At 42.1% G+C, this 23,703-nt stretch overlaps 1 long non-coding RNA gene and 1 pseudogene across 1 annotated transcript in view; one reads left to right on the top strand and one right to left on the bottom strand.

The window, feature by feature from the left end:
• The window catches only part of LOC142599252 (uncharacterized), a 404,930-nt gene that overhangs the window by 143,046 nt on the left and 238,181 nt on the right, over nucleotides 1-23,703 (top strand). The gene's annotated exons all lie outside the window — the stretch shown is intronic.
• The window catches only part of LOC142599295 (spliceosome-associated protein CWC27 homolog), a 39,845-nt pseudogene that overhangs the window by 13,282 nt on the left and 2,860 nt on the right, over nucleotides 1-23,703 (bottom strand).

Here is a 23,703-nt window from a genome sequence, read left to right on the forward strand (position 1 = left end):
CCAACAGTCCATAATTGAGGATCCACAGTCTGCACCATCCGACCATACCCAGAAACGCCCTCAGCTCTTGTACAGTTCTTGGTTCTGGAGTTTGGCAGATCGCCTGTTTTCTATCGGCTCCCAGTCTCCTTTGTCCTTGTCTCAAAACCTGGGATTCTACCAGCCCATACCAAGGGTGTTACTGCATCCTCTACTTCTGCAGGAATTTCTTCCTCTGGTCTTTGTGCATTCTGTAACATAGAAATTCTCACTTCCACAGCTTTTGAATCAGGTATTAACAGTTACACTTCTCCATTCTTAAAAGTTATCTGCACGTCTAATTTGCTCAATAAGTCTCTTCCCATCAAGGGCATTGGGCATTCAGGCTTATATAAAAATTGGTGAGTTACCCATTGTTTTCCTAATTTAAGTTTTAGGGGCTGTAAAAAGGGCCGTTCTTCTCATTTCCCTGTAGCACCAACAACATTTACAGTTTCATGGCTGAAATTCCCCTTACACGTGTTAAGTACAGAATAAGTTGCATGTTTCTTTTCCTTCTCCCTATTATTAAAAACCGTCCATGCTACCTCTAACATCTTTCCCAAATCTCTTGAATCTGCCCCCTCCAGTTTTTTGGAGTTTATTTCTTATATCTGGGGCCGATTGTCCCATAAAGATAAAGGCCAATTGAACAGCCTCTCTTGGTTTCTCAGGGCCCAGATCAGTATATTTCCTGGTAGTGACTTTTAACCGTTCCATGAAGGTGGATGGAGATTCATTTGGTTCCTGCTTAACTTCATATAATTTAGACCAATTGATCGCTTTTGGCATGGTGTGCCTTACGCCAAATAGTATCCATCTTTGCTATCTTGTTAAAAGCCCCCAGGGTTCCGGTTGGTTGGGATCCCACCCTGGATCTGTGGCAGGAAAATTCTGATCTATTGTCCCCTGCAAATCCCCATTAGCATGTGCACCTTCTGCCTGTTTTCAGGCAGTGTTTAATACCATTCTTTTCTCAGTATCATCTGATAATGTATCTAATATCGCCTGTAAATCATTCCAATCAGGATCAGGACCCTCCCCCAGCCTCTGCTGAGGAGCAATTATCAGTTCCAAATCCTCTTCCTCCTCCCGTCCGCATTTTAAACACCACTTCCCAATACTACAAGCAGAGCAACACCATTTTAAATTCTTTCCCCTCCCCTCCTTTTCCAAAGTCAGGACCATAGGGTCCTGCGGAATTATTCCACAATTCCTTTGCCATTCTGTATGGTTTCTCAGGGTAAAGAATAAATCCACATATGGTACTTCATCCCATTTACCCTCCCGTCTACAAAATAACATCAATTGCAATATAGTATTATATCTCAGGGTTCCATTCCTTGGCCATTTCTCCTGATCTTCAAGAGTATACTTCGGCCACCAATTATTGCAATATTCTATTAGCTGTTTCCGAGTGAGGGGGTCCCCCCCAATCTTTCCCCAATGCTTTAACACACATCCTAGGGGGGATCTTTTCAAAATCCCCCCTTCTGCTGAGGGCTTATTGCCCATTATAAAACAACACAAAACATGAAGGCAATACAAAACCAATACAAAATAGCAACAGAACAACAAGACATCCAAGCGAAATACCAAATTCCAGTCCGGGTGTCCTACAGACTTTCGCCCGATAGGATCAAATCCTTCCCTTAGGTACCTTAATAGCCCAACCCTGCGAGGCTTTTGCCACGCCTTACAGGCAGGCAGCCTTAACCCATGCTCTTGGTGCGGGCCTGTCCCGCCACGGTGGTAAGAGCAAATATACAGATCAAATAAGAATGCCTTTACCTTTTCCAGGGGTCTTGCTCAGAGCTCTTCGGTCCGGGGATCAGAGGTTCTCCCCGAGAATTCCCCAGTGCCGGCTGGAGGTCTTGCGATCCCGCGGATCCGTCGAGGTTCAGAAGCAGTGTCCCATCTGGGTTGCCAAAAACTAGCACCGAAATCGGGAATAAAACTCCTTGACACCAATGTAGTATTAAAGAGCAGGCATTCTTTATTACGGCACTGGATGCACGGGGGATAGCTCCACCTATCATGCATGCTGCCAACTACAACCAGTGAGGGTTATATTGCCCCAAATCATACATATTCATTATATTTCCCAGAACTCATTATAATATTTGCATCTTAATTACGCGAGCGCTTTAAGTCTCTGGTGGTCCCTAGTGGTTTGTTGAAGAGGCGCTTCTGGTGTCCTTTTTCATGAGAGTCTTTCTTCCATATATGGTCATGAGTTGGCTCATCGAGCAATCTTGTCACAGTGTGTTGCAAGAGGTGTTTCCTGACTCTTATCTGGCATCTGTTGTTGGGTCGTTTGTAAGTAATGCTCCAGGATGGAAGTTCTTGCAACAATAACATATTTAAGAAGGGGAAAAAAAACCCTAGTAGCAGTTTTTGCAGCTAGAGTGAGAAGATGTGAGAAACTCTGCAGACACCAAGGTCAGTGCAGAAGGAGGGGGAGGAGGTGCTCCAGGTGCCAGAGCAGAGATTCCCCTGCAGCCCATGGTGAAGGCCACGGTGAGGCAGGCTGTCCCCCTGCAGCCCATGGAGGAAGGATGAGGGGGTGTAGAGATTCCACCTACAACCTGTGGAGGACCCCACCTTGGAGCAGGTGGAGGCACCTGAAGGAGGCTGTGGCCCCGTGGGAAGTTCATGCTGGAACAAGCTCCTGGCAGGACCTGTGGACCTGTGGAGAGAGGATCCCACGCCAGAGCAGGTTTGCTGGCAGGATTTGTGACCCTGTCACCGAAATCCAGGAATAAACCTCGTAACACCAATGTAGTGTTAAAAGGCAGGCATTCTTTATTGCAGCGCTGGATGCACGGGGGATAGCTCCACCCAACGTGCATGCCAGGTGATCACCAACACACAGGTTATATAGAATCAAAACATACATATTCATCATCTTCCTCAGGAAAGGCAGTCCTAGGATAATCATTTCTTAGAATCCATTTCCATATTCTCCTCCCCGTCACGCATGCTCAGTGATTTGAGTCGGTGGTCCTCAAGGCGTCTCTGGTGGTCGTCAGTGGTCTCGCACCCGTGTCCGCTGGATGACCCCCTTCATGCAGGCATGCGCAGTATCCTTGTTGTAGGTGCACCTGTCCATAGCAACTTACTTCATAAGATTAATATTCCCGAACCTATTGTCTGGTTGGGTAGGGACTATATATGGAACATAGCAGCATTGTACATTGCCATGGTCAGTTAGCTTCGTTACCTATTACCTTGGTTACAAACTAATTATCTCAAACTGATTCTATAGTTTCTGTTTCACGGTCCCCTATCCTATGGTTACATTTCCCCCCTTTGGAAGTTTTGAAATAATAACTTCTCAATACTTCCACTCATATTTTCCTATCCTAGACACATTACAGATGTTCTTAAACTTGTAACCATAAAATTTACACCCCAACATGTCTGCTCATGTTTTTCTTTTGCAAGTTCTATCATAACTTGTGGGGTCACTATTACCTGATTTTCCGGTGTTACCCACCATCCTTCTGCATTTTGGGATGCCTTTAAGTGCTCTGCCAATTATTCATCCAGTTTACTGTACCTTGCTGTTAAATTTGGAATTTTTACCTGTTTCACTGGTACTAGTGCAAGGATACCTTGTTCTGCAGCCTCCTTTGCAGCTTTATCCGCCAACCGATTACCTATATTGACAGCCGTCTGACCAAATTGATGAGCCTTGCAATGCATTACGGCCACTTCCTTTGGTTTCTGCACATCTTGTAGGAGTTGAAGAACTTCTTCCTTATGTCTTATAGGTGATCCTTGGGCTGATAACAGTCCTCTTTCTTTCCAGATAGCTCCATGAGCATGGATCACACCAAATGCATATTTGGAATCTGTCCATATGTTTACCCTTTTCCCTTCTGCCATCCGTAAAGCCTGCTTTAGCACCACCAGTTATGCTTTCTGCGCTGATGTATTTGCAGGTAGTGTCCCTGACTCCAATATCTTGTCGGTGGTGACAACAGCATACCCGGCTATTCGCCTTCCTTCTTGCACAAAACTGCTTCCATCCGCAAACAGCTCCAGATCAGGATCCTTCAAAGGTTCGTCCTTCAGGTCCGGTCTGCTGGAATAAACTTGTTCAATGGTTAGCAGGCAATCACGTTCCAATTTCTCAGTAGGATTTTCTGTTGACAGGAACATTGCTGCATTTACAATTGCTGTGGTTTTTAATTCCACATCATCTTGTTCCAATAGGACAACCTGGTATTTCAACATTCTGCTAGGGGATAGCCAGTGACCCCCCTTTTGTTCTAAGACAGTTATTACCATATGCGGTACATATACCACTATCTTTTGACCCATAGTCAATTTTCGGGCTTCCTGAATCAGCAGCACTGTTGCTGCCATGGCACGCAAACATCCCGGCCATCCTTTACTCATGGTGTTAAGTTGTTTAGAGAAGTACCCCACCAGTCGCTTCCAGGATCCCAGCCTTTGTGCCAGCACTCCAAGGGCCAGATGTTGCCTTTCGTGTACAAACAGCTCAAAAGGTTTGGTTAGATCAGGTAAACCCAATGCAGGGGCCGTCATCAATGCCTTTTTGAGTTCTTTAAATGATTTATGGCATTCAGGTGTCCAAGTCAGGTATTGATCTTTAGATTCTTTCAGGGCTTCATATAGGGGTTTCACATACAGACCATAATTTAGAATCCAGAGTCGGCACCACCCAATCATTCCCAGAAAGGCTCTCAGTTCCTTTGGACTGTTAGGTTTGGGGATCTGACAAATGGCTGCTTTTCTTTCTTTTCCCAATTGTCTCTGTCCTTGAGATATCTCAAATCCCAAATAAATCACTGCTTCTTTCCCTATCTGGGCATTGTTTCTGGAAACTCTGTATCCTCCTTGGCCCAGGAAATTCAATAAACTGATGGTCATTTCAAAACATGTTTCTTTACTTTCTGCTGCTATCAGGATGTCATCCACATACTGTAATAGCATACCTTCTCCTTGATTCTGTTTCTTCCACATTTCTAACTCTTTTGCCAATTGATTTCCAAATATTGTGGGGCTATTCTTAAATCCTTGTGGAAGCACAGTCCATGTTAGTTGCGTTTTTCGTCCTGTAGCAGGACTTTCCCATTCAAAAGCAAATATGCTTTGACTTTTTGTATCCAGAGGTATGCAAAGGAAGGCATCCTTTAAATCCAGTACAGTAAACCATTTATGTTCCTCTTTCAAAGATGTCAGTAAAGTGTATGGATTGGCCACTACTGGGCGTATATCTTGTACTATTTGATTTACGGCCCTTAAATCCTGAACCAATCTGTATTCCTTACCTCCTGATTTCCTTACTGGTAATATAGGGGTATTATATTCTGATTCACCTTCTGCTAACAGCCCATACTCTAAAAATTTTGTAATTAATTCCTCTAATCCCTTTCGGGCCTCCCACTTAATAGGATACTGTTTTTGTCTTACCGGCTTGGCTCCAGGTTTTAAAGTCACCTTTACCAGTTCTGCCAGTTTGGATCATCCCGGAACTTCACTTGTCCATACCAGGGGGGTAACTGCATTGTCCACCGCTTCTGAAATCTGTTCCTCCTTGGAGGAATCCTGTAACATAAACACTCTCGCCTCTATGGCTTTGATTCTGGTATTAATCAGTAATCTGATTTCTCCATCTTTAAAAATTATTTGTGCATCTAATTCGCTTAATAAATCTCATCCCAATAAAGGCAACGGACATTCAGGCATGTACAAAAATTGATGTGCTACCCACTGTTTTCCCAGCTTAAATTTTATCAGTTTCAAGAAAGGCCAGTTCTCTTTTCACCCCATCGCACCAACAACCTCTGCTGATTTATGGCTGAGTTTTGCTTTACATGTTTATAATTCTCAGTCAAGACTGCCAGATTTTTCCATCCCTTTGCATTTGTCTGACTTCTTTTTCTTTTTCTCTGTTGTTATACACAGCCCAGGCTACTTCAAGCATTTTACCTAAGTCTCTGGACTCGGCCTCTTCCAGTTTCTGGAGTTTTTTCTAGGGCCAATTGTCCCATAAATACAGAGGCCAATTGTATAGCTTCTTCTGTGATGTTTTTTGTTTGTTTGCTTGTGGTTTCGTTTGTGGTTTTTTCTTCTCTGGGTCCAAATTAGTATATTTTCTAGCAGTCACCTTCAGTCTTTCCATAAAGGCTGAAGGGGACTCATTTAATTCTTGTCTCACTTCATAAAGTTTAGGCCAATTAATTGCTTTTGGCATTGCATGTCTAACACCAAACAAAATCCACCTGATACCTAAACATCCCTCTGGGTCCCAGTTCATTAGGGTCCCACTCAGGATTTGTGGATGGAAAATTCTGGTCCACCGTCCCTTGTATAATCCCATTAGCATGGGCTCCTTCCACTTGTTTTCTGGCTGTGTTTAATGCCATTTTCTTTTCAGTGTCTTCCAACAATGCATCCAATATTACTTGCAAATCTTCCCAATCGGGGTTCTGGGTTCTGATTATTGTTTCTACTACTTTGGCAACCCTTTCGGGATCATCCCGATAAGTGCCCGCAGTTTCTTTCCATGCTCTTAAATCAGTTATTGAGAAGGGAACTTTTACCATTACTGGACCCTCATTGCCAACTGTCTGCCGAAGAGGGGCCTGGAGGGGAGTTAATCCGTTTCCTCCCTCTCTTCCCCTTGTCCTCCCAGCAATCGGGCTGAATCCTTCTGCCTCCCCTTCCACAGGAGGGGCAGAAGCATTATTGGCCCCCAGATTTTGATCCCTCTGATCATTTCCTAGCCTTCTGCGAGGTGCAACCAATAATTCAACATCATCATCTTCAAATTCACATTTAAATCACCATTTACCAATATCACAAGCTGAGCAACCTTTTCCAAATTCTTATCAGGTTCCTGCCCCTTTAATGCCATTATCGCAGAACTAGGTGAAACCAATTCACATTGCCTTTGCCATTCCGGATGATTTCACAGTGTGAAAAACAAATCTACATATGCCATTTCATTCCATTTACCTTCCCTTTTACAAAATAGCATCAATTGCAAAATTGTGTTATACTGCAATGTCCCATTCTCCGGCCACTTTTCCCCACTCTCAAGTATACAGTGGCCACCAGTGATTACAATATTCAATCAACTGTTTCCGAGTCAAAGGATCAATATTTCCCAGACCTTTCCAATGTTCCAAAATACATCCCAGTGGTGTTTTTCGTGGGATTGGTTTCTTACTCGGAAAAGTACCCATCTCCCAGGGACTCAGTGGTTGTGATTGTGCACTATCATCACAAACACTAGTCAGAGGGACCCCAACCCGCATTAGAGCTCCCTCAGGGATTTCTCTTGGTGTGGGCCTGTCCCGCCACAGTGGTAAGAGAAATCTCAACCTTGGAGGCTTCCCCTCCCCTGTGGGCCCTGCTCCACAGGCTTTCGCCTAGCAGAGACTTTTACCTGAGATGTCTCCCTAGCCCAACTCTGCGCAGCTTTCACCGTGCCTTACGAGCAGGCCTCCCGGGCTCCTGGTGCGGGCCTGTCCCGCCACGGTGGTGAGAGCCACGGGGCTCCTTGAATAAGGCCTTCAACTTGTGCTCTTGGTGCGGGCCTGTCCCGCCATGATGGTAAGAGTAAATATTCAAAAGAGCAAATATTTAAATCAAATAAGAATGCCTTTACCTCTCCCAGGGGTCTTGCTCAAAGCTCTTCGGTCCGGGGATCAGAGGTTCTCCCCGAGAATTCCCCGGTGCCGGCTGGAGGTCCTGCGATCCCACGGATCCGTCGAGGTTCAAAAGCAGTGTCCCATCTGGGTCGCCAAAAACTGTCACCGAAATCCGGGAATAAACCTCGTAACACCAATGTAGTGTTAAAAGGCAGGCATTCTTTATTGCAGCGCTGGATGCACGGGGGATAGCTCCACCCAACGTGCATGCCAGGTGATCACCAACACACAGGTTATGTAGGATCAAAACATACATATTCATCATCTTCCTCAGAAAAGGCAGTCCTAGGATAATCATTTCTTAGAATCCATTTCCATATTCTCCTCCCCGTCACGCATGCTCAGTGATTTGAGTCGGTGGTCCTCAAGGCGTCTCTGGTGGTCGTCAGTGGTCTCGCACCCGTGTCCGCTGGATGACCCCCTTCATGCAGGCATGCGCAGTATCCTTGTTGTAGGTGCACCTGTCCATAGCAACTTACTTCATAAGATTAATATTCCCGAACCTATTGTCTGGTTGGGTAGGGACTATATATGGAACATAGCAGCATTGTACATTGCCATGGTCAGTTAGCTTCGTTATCTATTACCTTGGTTACAAACTAATTATCTCAACCTGATTCTGTAGTTTCTGTTTCACGGCCACTATCCTACGGTTACAACCCCGTGGGGGACCCACGCTGGAGCAGTCTGCTCCAGAAGGTCTGCACCCTGCGGGAGAGACCCACGTTGGAGCAGTTCGTGAAGAACCGTATCCCGTGAGAGGGACGCCACGCTGGAGCAGGGGAAGAGTGTGAGGAGTCCTCCCCCTGAGGAGGAAGGAGCGGCAGAAACAACGTGTGATCAAATGATTGCAACCCCCATTCCCTGTCCCCCTGTGCGGCTGAGGGAGGAGTAGGTAGAAAGTCGGGAGTGAAGTTAAGCCCGGGAAGAAGGAAGGGGTGGGGGGAGGTGTTTTAAGATTTGATTTTATTTCTCATTCCTCTACGCTGTTTTGCTTGGTAATAAATTAGATGAATTTCCTCTCTCAGTTCAGTCTGTTTTGCTCATGATGATAATTAGCGAGTAATCTCTCCCTGTCCTTATCTCGACCCACAAGCTTTTTGTTATAGCTTTTCTCCCCTGTCTAGTGAATGAGGGGGAGTGATAGAGCGGCTCTGGTGGGCACCTGGCCTCCAGCCAGAGTTAACCCACTACATATCTCCAGAGGTCCCTTCCAACCCCTACCGCTCTGTGAATATGTGAATCTATGAGGATAAGATTTTAAGACTGAGTTGGAAGACCACATGACAACATTGAAACTGGGCTTGTCATGACGGAGATGTTTTATTTTAAACTGAAGAGTGAGTATTTGGGATGAAAGGGAAGAACATCAAAGCAACTGAGTTAAATGCAGTATTAAAAACCAGACATATACCAAGAGCAGAATGACAGATAGGCATGTTAAGGTAAAAAAAAGCATAGTTATCTGACTGGTAAGTTGAAACAAGAAAGAAAAATAATTAAAACTACTGTTGTGATAAACCTCTATTATCATCCTGACTGATACTGTCTCACTGTAATATTGTCCATCACTGTATTTACTGTTGTCTTTTGTATTTTGCCTAAATCCTTAGGGCTGAGGACCATTTATGTTGGTACAGGACTCAGCACCATGTAGTCTAATCACTAATTGAAGCAGGTAGGTACCTGAACCCTATAAGTTGGAAAGCCTAGAGCTCTGGAGAAATCATTTGGTCAGCAGTAGAAATGAGAATGAAAACTTGCCAAAGAAATTTTTAAACTAACCTTATTTAAGTGGCAAAGTTACGTAAGGAAATGTTAGATCAAAGACTACCTATGCAACCTTAGTTCTGTGAATGTGGACAATTCATAACAGTGCAATATTTAATTATGATAATGCACTATTTTTCCCACAATAACACTACCTCATTCTGTGCACAGAATGGATATACATAAGAAAACGGAGCTATTTCAAACTTCAAGTATTTTACCATCAAATCAGATTCTTATAATTAAGGAGGTGAAGAATAATAAAGTACCTATCACCTTCATGAATTTTAAACAGCAGACATAGCTCTACACTATGAAGTATGATACATTATGTTTATGGAAATGTAAAAATTATCATGCAGTAACTGAAGGCACCTTCAAAGTTAGAAAAGTTAAAAACCTCTTTTTTAACATGTCAAAATAGTAGAATCATAAAAACTAAAGTAATTTCTAGTATTATTGTTCAAAACTTAAACATAAGAACAAGATTAAGAACTTTAAAACTTTTCACAAACATGTAAAAAAGGCAATTTTAAGTTGAAAAGAAAAATGAGGATGATTTGTTACAATACCTGACTAACTCTGTTGACTGCTTCCTCTTCTTCAGCTTCTGCTCCAAAGGAAAGCATCTTAAAATTTCTTTAAGAGAGAAAACACATTTTCTAGTGAAACTTTAAATACTATTTTATTAACATTCTATAAACTTTAAATACTTTTATATGTGATTTTAATTTTTTTTCTGCTAAATGTGTCAGTTTTAAACATGTTATTTTGCAATAAACCACCAGTATTTAGAGAGGGATATTTCTATTCTGTTCCTGAGACAGAACAATCAGGATAGTTAAGCATGACTTAGAAAATGTTAAGATGGAATTTAAGAAATTCTGCCTTAACTAACTTTCACAGACTCTTTAATGCCGACAGCTCTGGAAACAGAGCAGTTGCATTTAAAAAAAAATAATTATTCAATCCAGCAACATTCAAGTACCAAACACAAAGTTTTTAAGATATGACAGCTCAGAAAGGTATCAAATGCACACATACATTCACAGCATGTAATTTAAAAAAAATCTTTAAGTTTTTTTCAAAATTAATTTTTTACATTCTGTTGAAACCAGTCAGTTGCAACATGTTCTGTTTCTGTCCAACAGAACTGACAGCATACACACAGTTTAGATTTCCTACTACTTTTCATTGCATGTTTATAACTACCAGATTTCATTCACAAAATCTGAAATTTCCCATGTCAAAGTGCTTGCCTTTTGCTGAGTATTTTAGCGGGAGAAAAGTGGTAGCTGATAAAATGAGTTCAAAAGCCCTAAAGAACTGAGCTATGACCCGGTTACTAGTACGTATTAACTTCAGCGTCATCTCAGTCACAGAAGAATGATTCCATATTCTTGTCTATGGGAAAGGCTTAAGCTACCTTTTACCTCTCTTTTGCAACAATCAGTATGCATGAAACAGTTACAGCTCAGCTGATGCACATATCTGTTCAGAAACAAAGTAGGTTTTGCTAAGATTAGAAAACATTACTCTGTGCATTTTGGTAAAGCCTTGTGTTTCAAAAGCAGGAATAGAAAGTTACCAAGCTGCAAATTAAAGGTAAAAAAGGAATTAACCACCACTTATGTTACATATATTTATTTTGTACCTTTTACTTTGAACTTTTTAGTTTCTTCTGGTTTGTCCTGCTTCAGTTTTGTATTCTGTCTTGGAACAAATGTCATCAAACAGATTAAAAAAAAAAACTTATTAAAAATCAATATTTTAGACACATCTTTAATAAGCATTTTGTTGTAATTAAAGACTTAAATATTTTAAAAAGATATATAAAAAGACATGCCAGGTTTTCATACTAGAACACAGTTGTCTGAACACTACAAAAGAATTTAAAAATGTCAAATTTCAAACCAGAACATACTCACCTCACTACTACTTATTTTGTGTGGACTGAGAGGTCTCTCTTCCTTGTCAACTTCTACTTCAGCCAGTCGTAACATGTTATATATTGTATCCCCTGTAACCTGTCAAATTTACAAAAGAGGTTTGAAAATCCTTGTCTATAATCTTTGTTAATTATTCTATAAAATGCAAGGCAATTATTATGTAAAGAATTTTGAAAATACAAATGATACAGGAAATACTGTAAGCATGGAAGACTTCTAAAAGACAATAAGTACAATGTACAAGTTGGGTTTTTTTAATTTAACAGCAAAAGTTGAAAGAACACAGATAGCTAAACCTGCATTTTTGAGAGTATGCAGGGGAAGATGTCAAATTCTTACTGTGAGTTGTGAAACAGGAAAAATTAAAAAAGCACTGAAAGAAACTAAAGCAATTATTTTTTTATTTCAAGTAAACCATGAAAGTGGGAAATTTATCTTATGTTTTCCATTTTCCTGATTCTTCTTGGGTAATTAGAATTTACAAACAGAATTTTATAAAACATTGCTAGTATTAGATGAACTGATTAATAAGACAGTCATAATAATTTTAGTAAAAGAATATTTGAAGAAAGCACAACACACACAAAAAAGTCTTTTGAAGAACAGCAGCAGCAAAGTAGATAATGATGGGAACAACCCATAGAAACATTTCTACCAGACATGGGAAACAAAGGGAACAAAGACAACTTAGAAAGTAGTGAAATAAGTTTCAAATGTATGTAGCAGCAAACAACACTCAAATACCCTTTGAATACAGAGAAACTCATAGTGGCTTCTGTCAAACTTGAACTAAGACTCTAGTCCGCTTAGTGGACACTTCCAAAGACTGTGTGCTTGCTAAGTTCATCTGAACAACCCAACATAAAGAAAAATTGACTCCCATTATCATGGGGCCCAGCATTTGCCATAGCAACAAGTCCTCTTCAATTAAATCGCAGTTGTTAGTGGAACTCATCCTGGCAAAAATGAAAGAGAAAAGAATGCGATTTAAGTATGCAACTTTAGTTTTTTCCCCACTTCTTTAGCTACTGTGTATTTACATCAATATGCACACACAGAAAATATGCCATTAATTTTCTTTTAAATTCAGACAGTAATAAAACCAAAGTATTTTGTAATTTAATGTCAAGATGTATTTAAAAGCTTCTGTTTTCATCAGAAAAGATTATTAAAAATAATATAATAAATATAATACAATATAATATAATAATCTGATTTGTCGTCTTAGTTCCTATAATAATGCAAACAAGTGAACAATCTTCCAAAAAAAACCAGAAACACATAACCAACAAACACTGAAAAAAAATTAGAAACTAGTAAATTATGTTTCTTTCTATTATTGATATAATAGAAACTCTAACTTCAGTCTTATTAACTTTCTCTTTTTCCCAACCATTGCCTAATAATCAATGGTTAATCATTATTTTTGCTGGAATTAATTCTCTCTCCAATATTAAAAAAATCCAAAGCATTTTTCAAACTGCATTGCAAGTTTTTCTTGTAAAGGTATCATTCTTATTAACCGCTTGTAGGACACTGTGGTGGGTTGACCCTGGCTGGACACCAGGTGCCCACCAAAGCCACTCTATCACTTCCCTCCTCAGCTGAACAGGGGAGAAAAAATATAACAAAAGGTTCACGGTTCGAGATAAGGACAGGGAGAGATCGTTCACCAATTACCGTCACAGACAAAACAGACTCAACTCAGGAAAATTAATTTAATTTATTACCAAACAAATCTTAAAAACACCTTCCCCACACCCCTCCCTTCTTCCTGGGCTCAACTTCACTCCCAAATTCTCTACCTATTTTCCCCAAGCAGCACAGGGGGATGGGGAATGGGGGTTGTTCATCACCTGCTGCTCCTTCCTCCTCAGGGGGAGGACTCCTCACACTCTTCCCCTGCTCCAGCATGGGGTCCCTCTTACAGGAGACAGTCCTCCATGAACTTCTCCAATGTGAGTCCTTCCCAGGGGCTACGATTCTTCACAAACTGCTCCAGCATGGGTCTCTCCCATGGGGTGCAGACCTTCAGGAGCAAACTGCTCCAGCGTGGGTCCCCCACGGGGTCACAAGTCCTGCCAGCAAACCTGCTCTGGCGTGGGCTCCTCTCTCCATGGGTCCACAGGTCCTGCCAGGAGCTTGCTCCAGCGTGGGCTTCCCATGGGGCCACAGCCTCCTTCAGGTGCCTCCACCTGCTCCGACGTGGGGTCCTCCACGGGCTGCAGGTGGAATCTCTACACCCCCTCATCCTTCCTCCATGGGCTGCAGGGGGACAGCCTGCTTCACCATGGTCTTCACCATGGGCTGCAGGGGAATCTCTGCTCAGGTGCCTGGAGCACCTCCTCCTCCTGCTTCTTCACTGACCTTGGTGTCTGCATAGTTTTTCCTCTCACATGTTCTCACTCGTCTCTCCAGCTGCAATTGCTCCTGGTGGGTTTTTTTCCCTTTTTAAACATGCTATCACAGAGGCACTACCACCATCGCTGATTGGCTCGGCCATGGCCAGCAGTGGGTCTGTCTTGGATTTGGCTGGCACTGGCTCTATCAGACATAGGGGCAGCTTCTAGCATCTTCTCACAGAAGCCACCTCTGTAGCCCCCCTGCTACCAAAACCTTGCCATGCAAACCCAATACAGACACAAGAAGACTGTGTCACAGTGTGAGAATTGCACATAAGAAGTTAAAAACACTGGTGTCCACTTATCTCTTATGCAAACATTGTGGATGGAGATCCCCAAGGTTGGTATGAGAAGCAACCGAAGGAGGGAGTCTTATGGCGACAAAACGGCCCTGTTTTGGCTAGAGAATGTGGAATGAAGAGGTAAACGTTTTCTACACATAATATTGAAGGCCCCAGTGCCCGGAGTGAGACCTTTTGCTTAATTATCCATGAAATTAATATTAAAGTTGACACCCCTAAATATGCTAATGAGCTAAAAGAAGTACATGCTAAACATATATGACTACAGTACTCAACTTTCCACCCAAATCATGTTAAACGTCACCCCAGGGAGGGGAAAAGCTAAGGTTAGGGTATAAAGCATATTGAGGAAAGTACCCCTGGGGGGAGAGAAGAGATTGAAGAGGCAGTCAAGGTGCTGTGCTCCTTCTCCTCCACCCAAGATAGGGACGCCTTCTTGGTAAGTGTTGTGCCTTCACCTTTTGGTGAAGAATACCCAGGATAGCATTTTGCTAGCACTATCATCATATATTAGCGCTACTGCAGTAAGTGTATTTATCAACATCACTTCTGAACTCTTTATATCTGTCACTTTAATAAACTTTCTATCTGTTTCAACTTTGTGAAACTGTCTCAGTGAAAGTCCTTTAGGGGGCTCTGACAGGCACGTGTTGACTCTGATAAGTGGCTACACACATAATCCTTTAGACATGAACCGTTGACCAAGTCTGGGACTAAGACTGGACCTAGCCGCACCTAGGCTCCTCTCTGAGAAGGAGTTTAGAAAGCAAGGGAATCCTTTCCGAACCTCGTGACTCAACGGGAGGGCCTCCCTCAGCCACACATCAGACTCATACCCTTTATGTGACACATGGTAACCCAGTGTAGTTTACCTCCCCCATCCGAGTTTGTTGAGTCCAAAGCACATCTTATCTTGCTGTCACAGTAATCCAGGATAGTTCGCTTCCCCCCATCTGCATATACCCTGCACCGGCACCAAGTGGCAGCCAGTTGTGGATGTCATAATTCAGATGGCAGCATTCGCATTACATCAGCGAGTTTGCTAATGACCAAAACAAGACATTGCATATGTATGATATTTTTGTGGTTTAACCCCAGGCGGTAACTAAGCACCACGCAGCCACTTGCTCACCCCTCACCCCCAAGGGGATGGGGAGGAGAATGGAAAAAAAACACCTCATGGGTTGAGATAAAGACAGTTTAATAGTATAACAAATAAAGATAATAATAAAGATAATAAAGATAATAATAATAATCAGTAAATCCAAAACACATCACTATACCAGCTACTAGGAAGAAAATTAACTCTATCCCAGCCAAAACCAGGACAGATATGTTAATCAGCACAAGTTTTATTATCCACCCCTGTGGTGCTTTCCCTTGAGCCTCACCCCTGAGCAGGGTTTGGCTGTGTCTAGTCCCCTTTTTGACTAGTGTCGATGTCCTGTGGCTCCCACCATGGTAACACTACGCTTTCAAGAAAGCCAAAGCTTTTACCTGTTTGTATCATGCCTCATCTCTGAGGGATATACACCTACTTTTCATGTGTAACACTGCTGTATTTAGGGAAAAATCCTAATTCATGTAAAATAACCAGAAGCTCAATAACAGATTGCAATAATACAGTATAGCACAAATCCATATGTTATAGAAGAGTCCAATAAGATCCTCTCGCCAAGTCATGAGGTTCAGACTGGACCTCTTGCTTTCTAAACTTCTCAGAGAAGAGCCTAGGTGCAGCTGGATCCAGTCTTAGCCTCCAAGTCTAAAGAGTTTGGATCCTAGGTTCTGCCACAGAGTAAGTTTATTTCAGCTTGAGCTGGGTATCTCCAAAGAGAGACACTCTCGGTTATTTTCCTGTGCCTTTTAAGGCCTCACAATCTACTACACAAGGTGTTTACGTGCCTGTCCATGGTACATGCACAGACTTTTTGTCTAATCAATTTGTTTAATAGCTGCTTTTCCTCTATGATGACTGGAGTAACGTCTTTCGAATTTTGCCTACTCATGCAGTTTCATCATCCTCCCATCTTATCCACACTTGGGTCTCGTCTGTTTTCTGTTGGCTTGAAATGGAATGGTTTCTCTCTTCGAAGGTCTTTCCCTTGAATTATAGGCTTGGTCCAGTTTATCTCGTTGTGCAAGACTCCCAGTACTTCTCCTTTTCAGCCAAGCAAAGGTTCAACTAAAGTTCAGTTATGGTTTGCGGTCTAAGGCTTCTGCACTCCAGTCACTCATACCAAGCAAAGCCACTCGAGTTTCAGTTCAACCTAATTTTAAGCGATCACGCAATTAATTCTAATATTCTATGAGTAAACTATTTTAATCCCCAAGACCAAATGAAGAAGATTTTCTGGACCATGAGAAGACAGAATAGGACTACTTTCAAAGCACGGTGAAAGCGATGAGTAATATATTAATACCATGGTAGTATCTCAATTCTAAACACTGTGATATTGAGATACCACTAAATTTAAGCAGTGATGCTACTACAGTATTGGCAATATTTGTTTTGTTCTCTGCTCAGGTACCAATCCCTTCCACAAACTTCACTTTTGTGTTACATGCATGAGTCTTCTAGCAGCAGGGAGATGGAAGGCCCAGACAAGCTATGCAGCTTTAGTCATGAGCTTGCTCCATCTGAAATGAAGCAATCAGGCAAAACAGAACACAGCTGTTGTGCATGTATAGCTTCACTCAGGATCTGAGTCTCCTGGTTAAGAGATGAGCCATGCCAGTATCAATAGCAATGAACACATATACAATATTCAGAGACCTTTGCTAAATGAGATACAATGTGCGTAAACAACCTACATTTCTGCATCTGAGATTGTCACATATCAACACCTACTCTTCACTCTTTCCCTCCCTATTTTTCCTTGTGAAGTTCATGCTAGTAAGGTTAGACATTTATCATAATATCAGAATAACTAGATTTAAGAACTCTTCATTCAGAAAGGTATATTCAAAAACACTGAAGCAACACATGAAAGTAATTACTGTATGTGAATAACACTGCATTTCTAATATAAGATTTGCTTTCTTACAACCTAACACAGTAGGAAGAACAACTGATAGAGAATAACTAAAAATTAATGCATAAGATATACAGATATGTACCTTGAAGAGAGCTCTATAGATTGAATCTCCTCCTGATTCAGTACCAGTGGGATAATCTCCCTGCACTATAAAGCCAGGCACTACTCTGAGAAATACTGTTATTGTAATACCCCAAAAAAAGAAATATTTTTAAACAGCCTCCAAAAAAAACCTTCCATATAGATTATGCAGAGTTATCTCGAGTTCCAAAAAACAAGTACCCATTTCCACTGGGTTTCCTCCTCTTCAGCTGTCTTGCTCAGTGTGAATGTGTCGTCTACAAAGTATTGCTGATGACATTTATGAAAAAAATTGTGGTGTCATATGTTTTTGCTGCAAAAGGCACTGCACATCACTGACAAGATGAAATTGATGTTTAAAAGGACAGCTAAAACTACTATATTCTATACCAACCACTATCTCACATATATAGTTATCTATATCCATTTAACAAGTCATTAGCATTTTCAGTCACCAGCATGGAACACAGGTATCATGGTTTAGCCCCAGCTGGCAGCTAAGCACCATACTGTCACTTGTTCACCCCTCCCCCCTTGGTGGGATGGGGAGGAGACTCAGAAGACAAAGGTAAAACTCGTGGGTTAGAATAAGGACAGTTTACTAGGACAGTTGTTCTTCAACCCTGAGCAACCCCATACAGAAGGGTCCTCCGAGACACCAGGAAAGGTAGACAAATTTTCAACTTCCTCTGTCTCCAAGGTAGTTATACCAAATGACCATTGCTACCCTTTTGGGTCCTTGAAATACCCTATCCTGAGGTAGTCTATGCCAAGGATGCATGGAGCCTTTGGGCCAGTCACAATGGGGTGCTTTTGCCACTCATTCCCAGTTAGGCTCACTTCAGCCTCCAGTACAGTTAACTATTGGGATCCCCCTGTCAAACCAGAAATACAGATGGGTTCTGCCCCTTTAAAGCTTGATGACATTAGGGCACACTGTTCACCTTCGTCCACTAGAGCCTTATACTCTTGTGGATCTGACATGCCAGGCCATCGGATCCACACAGTCCAATAAACCCGGTTGTCCCTTTCCTCCACCTAGCTGGAGGCAGGGCCTCCTCTAACCCTGGTCATTGTATTCATTACTCACTTCTTGCAAAAATGACTTAGATGTCCCTTCATGAGGATCATATATATGATTAGGCCTTTCACTCAGTCTGAGGGACTACTCACTGGAAACTGTAGTGGCATTTTTCCTGCATGAATCCCCTTCTGTGTTTGGTTTTCATCACAGCTTATGTACTTGTGCCTCTTGGGTCGAGGTAGGTTTTCCATCCTGTCATTGAAACCCAGGAATAAACCTCGTAACACCAATGTAGTGTTAAAAGGCAGGCATTCTTTATTGCAGCGCTGGATGCACGGGGGATAGCTCCACCCAACGTGCATGCCAGGTGATCACCAACACACAGGTTATGTAGGATCAAAACATACATATTCATCGTTTTTCTCTGAAAAGGCAGTCCTAGGATAATCATTTCTTGGAATTCATTTCCATATTCGCCTCCCCATCACGCATGCTCAGTGATTTGAGTCGGTGGTCCTCAAGGCGTCTCTGGTGGTCGTCAGTGGTCTCGCACCCGTGTCCGCTGGATGACCCCCTTCATGCAGGCATGCGCAGTATCATTGTTGTGGATGCACCTGTCCATAACGACTTCATAAGATTAATATTCCCAAACCTATTGTCCGGTTGGGTAGGGACTGTACATGGAACATAGCAGCATTGTACCTTGCCATGGTCAGTTAGCTTCAATACCTATTACCTTGGTTACAAGCTAATTATCTCAACCTGATTCTATAGTTTCTCTCTCACGGCCCCTATCCTATGGTTACAATCCCACTTCCTCATGTCCTCTCCATGGTCATGCAGGTAAAACCACAGGATGCCTCGTGGTGTCTGCAGAGTTTCTTACATCTTCTCACTCCTCTCTCTGGCTGCAAAAGCTCCCTCTAACTAACTGGTTTTTTCCCTTCTTAAATATGTTATCACAGAGGCGCTGATTGGCTTGGCCTTGGCCAGTGGCAGGTCCGTCTTGGAGCTGGCTGGCATTGGCTCTATCAGACACAGGGGAAGCTTCTAGCAGCTTCTCGCAGAAGCCACCCCTGTAGCCCCCCCCCCCCCCCAAAACCTTGCCATGCAAATCCAACACACCTCTATATCCTCTCTCTTGAGCAGAGGAACGCTTACTCCTAATAGCTGAAATACGGGTCTGTGCAGGTGGGGAGTAGCACATATCCTCTCTGAATTGCTGGAACTCCCGGGACAGTTTCTCCACAGTTGAGACGAGAGAGGAAGAGAAACTCTCTTCATTTTTCCAGAGTCAGCCAGCCACTTCATCCACTGCTGGTGCCTCTTTGCCTTTCCAGTCCATCACTGCTGATGAGTTGGTGTGCTCCATACAAATTTTCACCACATGGGTTGGGTACATTGGACTTCATCGGGGTCTGTGGGCAACTGTGCATTGTCCGGGTCATAATAAACCATCTCCCGCACAGCTAATTCCCTCAGGTATTGGATACCTCGTTCCATGGTGGTCCACTTGCTTGGCCAACATACAACATCTTCGCTGAAAGGATACCTTTCCTTCATGCTTGAAATAAGTTGCCTCCAGAGGCTGAGGGCTTGTGTCTTTTTCCCAATTGCCTTGTCAATGCTCCCTTCCCTAGACAGAGATCCCAGCTGCTTGGACTCCCTGCCCTCCAGTTCCAGGCTACTGGCTCCGTTATCCTAGAATTGGAGCAGCCAGGTAATGATGTGCTCCCTTGGAAGGCTGCTGAAATCTTTCCGCATATCTCACAGCTCACTCAGGGACAGGGATCGAGTGATTACCTCTGGTTCTGCCTCTTCTTCCTGTTCTCCTAATGGCCCTGGTTCATCATCATCCCTTACTAAGCAAACTGATTTCTTGGTGTATTTCTTCTTGTGTATAGGGGCGACTGATACCGGCACAGGTTGTTTTTTTGGTTCAGTTGCACTGCCTGTCGCCAGGGTTTCAGTAGTCACAATGCCTGTAGGTCTGTTCCCTCTCTTCCCCCTGGGGGCACTGCCTAATATTGAGCAGTGTTTGGTAGATACTGGCCAGGGCCCAGCACAGTGCAGTAACTTGTGCCTCCTTGGAATAGCCACAGCATTTTCCTCTCCTTTTCCTTTCCTTTCCTTTCCTTTCCTTTCCTTTCCTTTCCTTTCCTTTCCTTTCCTTTCCTTTCCTTTCCTTTCCTTTCCTTTCCTTTCCTTTCCTTTCCTTTCCTTTCCTTTCCTTTCCTTTCCTTTCCTTTCCTTTCCTTTCCTTTCCTTTCCTTTCCATCACTTTATCAGGGTCCTGTAGTTGTTCAGGAGTCAAGTTCCAAACCATTGGAGGTGAGAAGTTCTCTAGATATTTGCCCATATTCTCCCACATGCCATGCCACCCATGCCTATTCAGCCTCAGGACAGATCTCTGGGTGGTATTCTTAAAACACTTTTTTTGTAACCCTAAGCAAGACCTGGAACATATTCAGGAGACATAGCAGTAGGAGCATGCTGGCTTGAACATCCAAAGGGTATTCAACAGTCTCAAAAGCTGCTGTAACTATCCTGAAGGAAAAAGGGGAGGTGAAAGAGTGGGAGAAAGTATCCCCCTCCTGTCTTCCCCATAGATTGGGTGTGATTATTAAACAATTCTGAGAGATGTAGTCTGAGGTACAGGCATGACAGCAAGGCCCCATACAAATACAATACAAATACCAGTTTAACTTCATGACTATTGATGTAATCATATCATAAGTCGATATCACACAGTACAGCAAAATGAGAATCCTGATCCCTCTCCCAGATATGCTAAACAGTGCCACAGGGAATACATACAGCAAGTAAGAGTTTACATACCATAGCCATGTGAACAAACAAAACACCATTGTGACCAATGACTGTTTACCCGATATAATAAATTCACATAGCAAGTTTTGGTTTTGCACTTTCTGGTCAAATCTGTCTTTATCTCAACCCCTTGTGCCCCACGTTGGCCATCAAAAAGGACTGTCATGGTCTAGCCCCAGCTGGCAGCTAAGAACCACGTGACGGCTCGTTCACACACACCCCCCAGGTGGGATGGGGAGGAGAATCGGAAGACAAAGGTAAAACTTGTGGGTTGGGATAAGGACAGTTTACTGGGACAGCCAAAGAAGATGAAAGTAATAACAATTGTACTTAGAATGTACAAAATGGGTGATACACAATGCAATTTCTCACCTGACAACCCAACAACCATACACAATTACCACTCAGACTGTCCTAGAGCTGCCCAGAGCCACGCCACCCCTCCCCGACTAGCCCCTTTTTATGCTGGGCATGATGTCATATGGTATGGAATACCCTTTTGGCTAGTTTGGGTCACCTGTCCTGGATGTGTATCGTCCCAGCTTCTTGTGAAAATTAACTCTATCCTAGTCGAAACCAGGACAACAGGTATCATCCCTTTCACCACCTATACTGTACGTAAACAGATGATTTTTACGGAATGAAACATGTAATACATTTTGCTCCCTAAGTTATCTTCTTTAATTGATAGATCCACAAACATATATATATATAGATCAGTTAAGGCTTATGAGATCATCAGGAGAAAAAAACAAGGAATAAAAATTTAACTTTACTTGACATATATTTCCAGTTGATTTTTTTTTAATGAACAAACAAAAATATATTCAGTATGCTGCAAGACAAAGCAAATGCTGCAAATGTTGCAGCATAGCTAGGTATTTTCATGAATGGTTATACTCTAGGGTACTCACAAAAGAAATACTCAAATTTATCATACAAAGCATAGGATCGTACACAGCAGTCATACAAATTCAGAAAGGAAATAAAGCCCAGTTTTTCAACACTGAGAATAACTGAACGTAACTCTCAAGACTTACCAAGGGCTAAGAAGTTGATTTACCATTGCAAAAAATCTCCACATTAGATATAGGAACGTGGAACAGGCTTGATCTGTGCTGGAGACACAAATCCCAGACTGCTATTTTTCCTGAACAGAGAAGGACTAAAAGAACTCTTAACTGCCCTATAAATGCATTAATGGGATAATAGCAGCAGCTAGAAAACACATAGATATACTAGGTCCTTCACAAACTCTTGGTACAGTTTTCCCAATAGGGAACTTCTCATTCCGGTACCCACTGCTTCATTGAAGAACATTACATAGAGCTTCAGTCAACAAAAAACTACAGCAAGTGAAACATTAGAAGCACTTATGAAAAAATGAAAAGGTAAAAATGACGGTGATAGGGAAATTAGGTTTTTGGAGGATATCCAAGTATTGCATCACTGCCATTTCATACATTCATTAAAGGAAAAGTTAAACTTTGTAGAGACTTGCTAGAAATAAGCCTTCCCAAGCCTCTGACATACAGCTTTTCAGTAAATACTATGCTATCTATCTACTCCATTTGAGAAAACCAACTAAATATTTATATTTTTTTTTCATTGAGTTCTTTAATAACCTTGAAAAATGTTCTCTTTCTGGGAACTCATTAGTATTTTCTAAATACAAATAAATGAGTTAACATGTTAAATTAAAACATAATTATGACCTCTATTTTACCAAAAAAGCACAAAGATATCAATATTGCACATGAAATCATTTCAACCACTCCTATCCATTCAGTCATCACGTTCCATACAAAGCTGGATGAAATTTCAACATGTTTTTGGTGCTTCTTTTGACCATAATTCTATATTGATATCTCCTGCTGTTGTTCTCAACAAAATCTATAAAAATATAGATAAATGCACCATTAGCTTTATTGCAACTTACTCACTGATCAAAGAATATCATTACTGAGTTAAAAAATACTTCTGAATTCATGACATTAGTAACAGTAGTAGATACTCAAATATACCGAGTAATTATTGTTAGTCCCACATAGTATTTCCAGTACTTAAGATACAGTTCTGAACCAATAAGACTTCAAGGCCAACAACCTGGTACCTGACACATAATAGAAACTTAAGATACTCTTTATCACTTCCACAATGAAACAACGTGGAAAAAGAATAATTATGTCTTAAAACTCCAAAAGCATATACCTCTCTTACAAGACAAGTAATATCATTAAATTCAGTGAGAGATCATAATAAAGTTAAGGTAATGTCTTCGAGAGCTAGAACACCTCAAACTAATTTTAACCAAACCAGCACTACAGCACAGAAACAACTACATCACCACTCCCCCACCATATTCTCCTCACGTGTTTCCCTTCACCCCCTGCAACGTACAATTTCTTCAGACCCCCTTCAAAAGCAACAGCAGTGCACAACCCTCTCACCTGCAATCCCCCCACATGCACAGCGTGCAACCCTTTCACCTGAATAACTCCCACGTGTGCACATAGCGCAGCCCCCTCGCTTGCAAAGTCCCCTCGGAGCACACAATTTCCTCACTCGTACCATCCACAAGTAGCGCAGACCTCCTCAG

This window comes from Balearica regulorum, chromosome W (genome assembly GCF_011004875.1).
Source record: "Balearica regulorum gibbericeps isolate bBalReg1 chromosome W, bBalReg1.pri, whole genome shotgun sequence".
Taxonomy (NCBI): domain Eukaryota; kingdom Metazoa; phylum Chordata; class Aves; order Gruiformes; family Gruidae; genus Balearica; species Balearica regulorum.